We start from the raw sequence: 9,532 nt of genomic DNA, 5'->3' as shown, positions 1-9,532 counted from the left end.
TCAGTCTCAAGTGGCATATAGGGCAGAATAAATCTTTATGGTCATTGATCATGGTTGCCCAGTTTTGTAGCAATATCACCAATGCCTTTGTGGTTTATGTAGTCGTAGGATGAAATCAGGCGCATGGTATGTTGTAAATAGCTGATAAATAAGCCACTCCAAGATGGCTGCTAGCTTATCCGGCGATAGTATGGCTCGGGCGCTCAGGGGAGTAGTCCTATTACTCTTTCCATGAATCATACCTCTCGGAGTGTAGTCCTATGTCGCTGTAAATTGATGTAGGTTCCAGTGTTTTGTCTCAGGGAAGTAGTCCTATTGCTCTTTCCATGAGTCAAATCAACCCTCAACACCAGTCTGGCTGCAAAATTAGCACCTATTTTTTTTATGATCTTTGCTAAATACTAAATGAACATTAAAACTGCAACAAATTACAAATAAAAAAAGTTTTATTGTATAGACCAAAATTCTACATTCATACAGACAGCGAACCATAAATGATACATCTACTAAAGATTTAACAGCCCTCTTCAGACTTTATTCTCTCATTTCTCCACCTTCTTCCTCCTCTTCCACTCCTCTGATATAGAGGGCATTGTTACACCTTATCAGGACTTCACCCAGATGTCCAGATAACGCCCCATCAATGTATTCTTCTGTGTTTGCCAGCTGCATGTTCATATATCCATCGACAGATACTAAATACCCTTTGTATTCCATTCCCCATTTTAGTTTGACCATTACTGGCTTGCCAGTCAGTCCATTGAGGAAAGGCTTTGGGTTCAGTGGAAAACTCATGCTGGGTTAATTTTCCCTCACCGGGAAAACACAAAAAAATTCCTCCCCGGGGCCGTAGAAATCACGCGCCACCGCTGGAGTGCTGCGAAAGTTACCTAGTGGCAGAATGTTCTAATAGTCTTATAGTCCTCCATAGCTAGGATGTACGGTCATTAAAGTCCAGCTCCCTTGGTAAAACTTTAATGCTGAAGCAGGCCTTTAATGGCTGGTATAGTCTGAATGCTATATGAGAACAATGGAATGTGGAGCGCTCCATTGAAGACAATGGAGTGCAACGGGCTTCTAATGACTGATAAAAGCCTGGAGCAACAACATTCCAAAGTTTGTCTTTCACAGAAACAGCTGTGAACAAATGCCTCAAGGATCCCGAGGGGATTTCAACCCCTCGGGCTCCGTAGGGCTTTGTTTTACTAACTAGACCATTCTGCTCCGATGGAGCGGAATGTGCTAATAGCCGTATAGCCCACCGTAGATGGGCTGTATCGGCCATTAAAGGTCCGCTTCTTTACTTTAGGCCCTTGCCTTCGGCTCAGGTCTTTAAACTTTAAAGCTGGAGCGGGTCATTAATGGCCAGTATAGCCTGCTATGGGGAGCTATGAGGCTATATTAGAACTCTATGGGTTTTTACAGACAGCTCTTATGGGAAGAAGGCGTAGTGATATCTGGTTGATCCTGTCATGAGTCCTGCCTCAGGTACTAGCTAAGAATCTCCTGGGTAGATACCAACAGGCTAGGAGCCCATTAACAAGCATAGTTCTGGGTAATGTTCAGCTGTCTCATTTATTATAATAATGATACATTGTTGCACATTCCTGATGGCATGACTCCAGAGAGTAGGGGTAGCAAAGACAGGGAAACGAATGCCACAAGCTAGGAGTAGCAACGCTTAAATGGGCTCTGAAGAAAGTGTGAAATGTCCTCTCAATCGACTACTTGGACCATATTGAGTCACAGACACAAAGTTTAGAATTGCATTAAAATGTTGGAGAGCTTAATAGTTCTCTGCTACGAACATTAACAACATTTTCATCTGCTTCCTTTCCTACAGGGACATCTTCCAATAACTTTGCTGGAAAGGAGTTTGTGACGGCCTTCATGCAGAATTGCGGTTGCGACGACACAACATGGGTTCCCTTCAAGATTATCATCCGCGGAGTGGAGTGCTGTACTATGGTGACAGTTTCAGTATTAGGTACAAACTTTCAGCAGAGTGAGAGCTTAACTTTAGCAGAGATTATTGGTATTGAGATCCCACGCTCTGCCATGCTGTCTGGGTCCAGTAACTCTACTAACCAGACCGTCTCCATCACATCGAACAAACTGATCACAGTCCAGTCCATTGCCGCGAGGTGCGCAGGCGCGGACACAGCCATTGTCTACCCCATGGAGTATATTGGTCGCCAATACTATGTTTTCACCCCACCGAACCAACCAGGTTTATTTCATGAGTTCGCCCTCGTCAACTGCAAAGTCTCCAATCGTATCAATGTCACATTTAAAGGGACCGTGGTCTACAGGGGAGACACTTACCATGCCGACAGCACTGTCACCCTCATGCTCACTCCGTATGAGACTGTCCAGTTTCAAAGCAGGGATGGTCTCACGGGGTCCAGGGTGGTAGCAGAAGAGCCAGTGGCGGTGCTGTCTGGGCACCAGTGTGCTCAACGATATGCAGATCTCGCAAGGGGCCATATTTATGAGCAGCTGCCCCCCCTGTCACAATGGGGCACGGCCTTCAGTGTCCCCCCACTATCTGCCCGAGAGGGTGTGGACACGGTGTATGTCATCACTTCTTCTGCCACCAATGTGCAGGTCTACAAGGGATCTGCCCAACAGAGTATATACCAACTAAACGAGGGGGGCACCTTAGCACTGGATGTGGGGTCAGGCCTGATGTCCCTTTCTGCAAACACCCCCATCATGGTCATGTTTCACTGCACAGGAGGTGTGTCCTACCAGACGCCCATCTGGGCGCCCTTCCTTCAGCTCATCTTGCCCAACAGCCAGTTCTCACTCTCCGAGGCTGTATTCGCACCTGCCAACTACCTAAACCGCGTGGTGGTCGTGGCGCCAGCAACCACCGCAGCCGATGTTCAAAAAGTGGGACCGAATCCTCTACCGCCTACACGGTGGAACAGCACCGCCGGAGTCACCCCAAGATACCTTTGGACAGAGCTGACCTTCGCAAGCACAGACTTTCACAGCTATGTGTTGTATCAGGGGACGAACAACAGGTTTGCAGCCTACACATACAGGCTGCGTGGTGAGTACACACCAACTAATGAACACATATTTAATACAACTAAATTCACATACTCACTGAAACTGTGACAAGATGTGGCCCATGGCAGTCTGGAACCAGACTGGGGTGGACCCAACTGAGGAAGGACCCTCAAAGGATGGACCGCTCTCAGGTAGGTGGTGAGCATCTCTCACCACTGCATCTCTCAACTAAGTCTAGACCAGCACAGCATCAGTCACCCTAGGCAGTGCTCGGCTGAGCCTGCACCTGCGCAGCATCAGGCACCCTAGAGAGTGCTCAGCTGAGCTTGAACCAGCACAGCACGAGGCACCCTAGACAGTGCATGGCTGAGCTTGTACCAGCGCAGCATTAGGCAACCTAGGCTGTGCTCAGCTGAGATTGGACTAGAGCACCATCAGGCACCCTACTAAGTGCATGGCTGACCTGGACCAGCGCAGCATTAGGCACTCTAGGCAGGGCTCAGCTCAGCCTAGACCTGCGCAGCATCAGGCACCCTAGGCAGTTCATGGCTGAGCTTGGACCAGCACAGCATCAGGCACTCTAGGCAGTGCTCAGCTGAGCCTGGACCTGTGCAGCATCAGGCACTCTAGGCAGTGCTCAGCTGAGCCTGGACCTGTGCAGCATCAGGCACTCTAGGCAGCGCTCAGCTAAGCCTGTGCAGCATCAGCACTCTAGGCAGTGAATGGCTGAGCTTGTACCAGCGCAGCATCAGACACCCTAGGCAGCGCATGGCTAACTTGTACCAGCGCAGCATCAGGCACCCTAGGCAGCGCATGGCTAACTTGTACCAGCGCAGCATCAGGCACTCTAGGCAGGGCTCAGCTCAGCCTAGACCTGCACAGCATCAGGTACTCTAGGCTGGGCTCAACTCAGCCTGGACCTGCGCAGCATCAGGCACTCTAGGCAGTGCTCAGCTGAGCTTGGACCAGATCAGCATCAGGCACCCTACTAGGTGCATGGCTGAGCCCGGAACAGCGCAGCATCAGGCACCCTAGGCAGTGCATGCCTGAGCTTGGACTAGAGCAGCATCAGGCACCCTAGGCAGTGTATGGCTGAGCTTGGACCAGCACAGCATCAAGCACCCTAGGCAGTGCTCAGCTGAGCTTGGACCAGAGCAGCATCAGGCATACTAGGCAGTGCTCAGCTGAGCTTGGACCAGAGCAGCATCAGGCATCCTAGGCAGTGCATGGCTGAGCTTGGACCAGCTCAGCCTCAGGCACTCCTGGAAGTGCATGGCTGAGCTTGGACCTGCGCAGCATCAGGCACCCTAGGCAGTGCTCAGCTTGTAGTGTAGCTCCTATTTTCCCAATAGGCTCTGCGCATTGGAATAGTACCTACAGCAGTAAAGGCCTAGGCCAGACGTTAACTAGGTCTACTACTGTCGATACTAGACTTAATTTTTGGGTTTGCCAGCTAAGCTCAGAGTTCGCTAGAAACTTTCTCGAATGTTCAAGGAAGGATTAACTTCCCTGATTAGACAAGAAGGGATTTAGTTTCTGACAACCATAGAACATGACAACTTTGCTCTCCCCTAATCAAGAGTCAATCTCGAGAGTCGTGTGAGCACAAGGCAATTATTTTACTCAGTCAGTACGTGCATTCTTAGTCTCATCAGAATGTAGAGAAAAGGAAGAGACGGGCGTGTTCAATAAAAAGGTGTTATTTATTGATCAGTCTCTTTTCTCATACATGAGAAATGGATCGATATTATTGCAATACTTATAGTTAAGTAAAGTGCATACATTAGAAGCAATAGTATAAAATAATACTGTAAAAACATTGATATGGTTTCTGAGCCATAGGATGTTTAAAATGATTAAAATATATTTACATACACATATACATTTGACTAAACGTACTCAACTGGTGTTTCTAAATACGCCTACCCCGTGTACCTGACCTAAGTCTAATGCGTGGGCGGGAATAGAAAGTTACAGTTTAAGTTAAGTTTGTTTTTGCCAAGTGAATAACTAAAGAATTCTCTGTGAGGGGTTATTCAGTTCTGTACCTGGAATTTAGGATGAATGAGGAATGGTATCTCTTTCTCTGCTCTCGATATTCCAGGCTGCCTGCGAGGGCTACCCGGAAACGCCGGTGCTGGGTCTCTCGGCTTGAGATAGCAGCGCGTCTCTCAGCGCGTCAGGAAGGCGGGGCTGCTGCCAGCGGGGTCTGCTTCTGCTCTCGGCTTCGGCAAGTATGGCTGCTCCGTCTTGTCACCACGCGTGTGTTTGCATAGGGCAAGGTCGGCAATATTTATACCTTAAAGGTGCCGAGATTGACGTAAGGATGGACATAGGTACGTCAATAAAGATGTCATACGACTTGCTCGTTAGCACATTCTTTTGCAAAAGTTCTCTGTGAAATCAAAACAATGGCCGCACGGATTATCCAGGTTGTCATAGGTTTGATTTGTTATGAGAACGTCGTATGCCTTATCAGGGGCTGGAGGAATGTCGCTTGTCTAATTAGATCTCAAGCGTTATGACCTAATCAGATAACACGTTCCTGTGCCGTAGTGTGACTGCGTCAGATAACGGTATCTGCATCATGGGGGTTTTCTTGCCTCATGGGCTGACTGTTAGTTAACTTGATAGTTAGTTTAACCAGAATAGGGTCAGGAATAGGGGGATCGATTCAGAACCTATAGAAATACACGACACCCACTCCACGCTAACTATGGTCATATCTACTAATCTATGCATAGTATAACATAGTACAACATACTATAGAGTATAGTGTATACCTTACCACCCCAAAATACATAAATGCATTTCGAAATTTTCAAATATACTGAAAAATTGCAGTCATATATATTGTATGCACTTAAGCTATGAATTAAATGCAAAAGTAAACACGCATTTTTATGCATTATTGCTAATTGGTATATGAGAAATACACATGAAATGGCTCTTAATATGGCTATACAGAAAGGAAGTTCGAGACCATTTCATCACATAATAAAATATTTGTGAACATACCAGCGGGCAGCTAAAGTCTATATAAAGTATCTAAAAATAGAAATCTTAGTTCTCTAGGAATAGTTTCTTACTTTAAGCAGAAGATCAGTGTCCCGGAAAAAATATAGGAAGAAAAATATTTTAGGGGCTTGCTGAAAAAATTGCTGTCCGTGAACTGGATTGTAATTGTTCATGTGACTTTATTTTTAAAGTTGAAGGCCGAATTCAGGGAACGCCGTGTGCGAGTTTACTCAAAAGTCTCTATTTCTGTTCCGGAGAGAACATCATATCATTCAGGCTTTCGAAAAAACTGTCAACAGCTTCATGGGAAAGTTCCACTAAGTCGGGAATAGGTGTAACCATGCATTCGTGCGCATGATTGTCTCCATTGACATTCTGATTCGCATCACTGACAGAAGGTCGTACCTGTTCGATGCTGCTTTCATCTTGAACTTCACTACTCTTCAATCGCAGTGGTGAAGATTCCAGGAATGCCGTCATCAGGATTGGCAGCCTTTGAGGGCAGCACAAAGCGTGAACCTTGGTAGGAACCAACAGTGTATCTGCATCCACTGGCGCATCCGATTGTAGCGTCAGAGAGGTGTCTAACATGCATTCTTCTCCGCATAGCAGACACCTTAGTACAGGTAAAACACACCTTTGCCACATTGGTCGAAATGATAGAAACCAAGTCATGTTCAGGTCTCTAAGCCGGGAGAGTCCCAGGATTTTTGATATCCGGTCCCGGTATCCAATGGCTAGGATCGTATCTTCCATTGTCGCGAGAGTTTGATCTGTGACATGGGTTGCCATAACGAAAAATAAGGACTAGGAATAGGATTCCTGCAATTAGTCCCAGGATCAGGGGAAGTCCGCCAAAAATCGAATGGACGAAATCTGGAAAAATACCCAGTATGGCTTTGAATGGTGTTAATGCCATCGAAAATACTTTCTTAAATACCCCTGAGATCCCATTGGTATCAGAAATATTTAAGATTTCGCTCAGGATTTCCGCGAAATGTACGGGGGAATTAGTTGATAATAATGTATGTATCTCTGCAGTCGTCCTTGCGACTTGTAGATCATACGTTTCTTTTGATGACGTGAGCCTTGTAGGCGTCTGAAGAAGCACTGTTTTCATTCTGCTTAAAGTATCTATTCGAATAGAAGTAATTTTCAAACTGGGCCATGCCCTTGCCTCCCTGTCTGGAAAGGAGCTGGGGAATAAAGAACGTCCACAGCACTTGACCTTCGCCGTTGTAGTTACTAGATAAGGAGTCCCGGGCATAAGACTGCAACATCTGCGGTCTACAATAAGAATGTAACTCCCATTATAGAGTCTTTGAAAGAATGGTTCTATTTCAGTTGCAGGTGCGCCTTGCTGGTGACATGAAAGGTTGTATGAATTCCCTTCACAGGCTCCATGCAAACTAATTCCGTTACACAGAAGCGTGCCGCTTAGTGACATAGCACAATTGTTGCCACTAAGAAACACTTTCTGTCCTTTATTACTGACACATGCATGTGAATAGGGCAGGTTCCAAGTTGTTTTAAGGTACCCCTTTCCCAATTTCTCGTACATGCCAGCCTGTATATATTTTTGGCAGTATTGAAACCTGAAGGTTGAGATTGGAATATTTATGATTCCGTGGATTATCCATTCACTGACAGGTCGTTCTGACATTGTCATTGGTAATCTTTCTAGTTTTTCAATGCTCAAGATTGTATAATCAGCACCCTTTTGCGCCATACCGATTTGTCTATCAGTAAGGTTAAAGATTTGGAATAGTGACGTTGTGTTGATTAAACGCCAAGGCACATAGCCTGAACGCAGATTTTGTAACGTCCAGCCAAGCTGTACAATAGAACGCAATTGTGACTGACCATGTTGTAATAACAGTAAGTCTTGCGATAATATATCGATTGCTGAAGACACAATGCTGTCCAATGAAAAAATTCTGGAGGACAGAGTCATTAACCCATTGTCCACTACAGATAGTGATTTTTCCAAATTGATACGGTCAATTTCCCGTATTCTTTCTGCTGTCTCAATTTGAGTAACCTTCCAGGCCTCATTATATGCTGCATATACAGAGGCTGCTATGAAACGCTTTTGACGCTGTTTGCGTGGTCCCATTATGAAATCACGCAAGTCAGCACCATCAGTAAGTAAAGTTAGGTGTTGCTTAATTTCAGGCAGTGTGGAAGTTTGTAGCCATTGAAGGCATAATTTGCCCACACTGTAGGTTGTTATTATCCCTGGGTGATGTCTTTGGGGATATCTAGGGTCTGGCCTGGTCATTTTGAAACCCTGTGTTTTATTCAGGAATCTATCTTGACAGTAATTTGTATCTGTGGGCCAGATCAACCATTGTTTCCAATCAGGATGTGTTCTGTTTTGGTTTAGTATATGGTTTACGTCTATCTCTTCATCTGTATCAGAGCTATTGCTAAACATTGTTGGCTTTGGAATAGACGGTTTAATTAAATCTTTGATTTTGGCTAAGCCAAGACAGGTGGTTTGTTGAACAGTGTCATTTAAAAATATCATTTGTTCTGGGATCATGCAGGCTCTAAACAAAGCTTCTAAACCCTGTACTTGCCATTCTTTTGTACCCCAAACACTTTTCAAATCAACATTTTTGTCCCAATAATCAAATCCAAATGTATTCATTTTTTCAAAGAATGAATCTGAATATATCAATTTTGTGTTGGTTATCATGGTTTTCATCCCTGTCTTGTTTGACAATTTAAAATAAAATGTTTCAGCATTACTTATGTTAAAACCTGAAAAATATGAATATTTGTCATAAACAGTTCTAGAGCTCCCTTTTGGAGGTGTAGCACAATGTTCCCATTGATTATAATTTAAAACATTTCTAGGTTGTGCCGATTTATGCAAAAAATGGTTACCATAATGGTTATAGCAATACATACTATCATAATTTGTAGAACCTTGCAAATAATCATGTTTTGTAAATTTAGCAGACATTACTAAGTCAGACATCATGTTGTTAATACTCTCGAAGTCCCAATCATCAGCAAATGAGTTTGGTTTTGCAAAATCACTCAAGGAGATCTTGATTTGGTGTGGATATTTCAGGATCTCGACCGGACCATAAATTTCATAGTCAGTGTTGTCCCAGGCTACCACACCAGGTATAGGATTGGCTGTGAAGTTGGCTGAAGAAAGTTCTGAAGAAAGTTCTCTTTTCTCGACGTGTGAAGATGTGTGTGGTTTGAGGACCAAGTTGATGTTCTGACTTGCTGTGTCCATTTTAGCATATTTTCCCTCAATGAAGCGTCCCAAAGTAAATACCATGATGAGCCAAAGTATGAGGATAAATGCGCCAAAACCCACCCAAAATTCAATCCAAGGAGAAATCAGATATGTTTCTTTCAGTTGTTTCAAAAGTTCCTTAGCTTTGTCTTTAAAGGATTTTGATGATGGCTGTGTCTTTGATTCACTGAAGCCGTCAGAGGAATCATCGAAGTTGATGAAGTAACCAGATGCAGT

General features: G+C 44.7%; 1 pseudogene; it reads right to left on the bottom strand.

The window, feature by feature from the left end:
• Window positions 1–433: 433 nt before the first annotated feature.
• Window positions 434–880, bottom strand: LOC144819199 (small nuclear ribonucleoprotein F pseudogene; annotated as a pseudogene).
• Between the last annotated feature and the right edge of the window lie 8,652 nt (window positions 881–9,532).

This window comes from Lissotriton helveticus, chromosome 2_1 (genome assembly GCF_964261635.1).
Source record: "Lissotriton helveticus chromosome 2_1, aLisHel1.1, whole genome shotgun sequence".
Taxonomy (NCBI): domain Eukaryota; kingdom Metazoa; phylum Chordata; class Amphibia; order Caudata; family Salamandridae; genus Lissotriton; species Lissotriton helveticus.
Note: the sequence above shows the minus strand (reverse complement) of the source record. Positions and strands in the feature narration are given on the sequence as shown.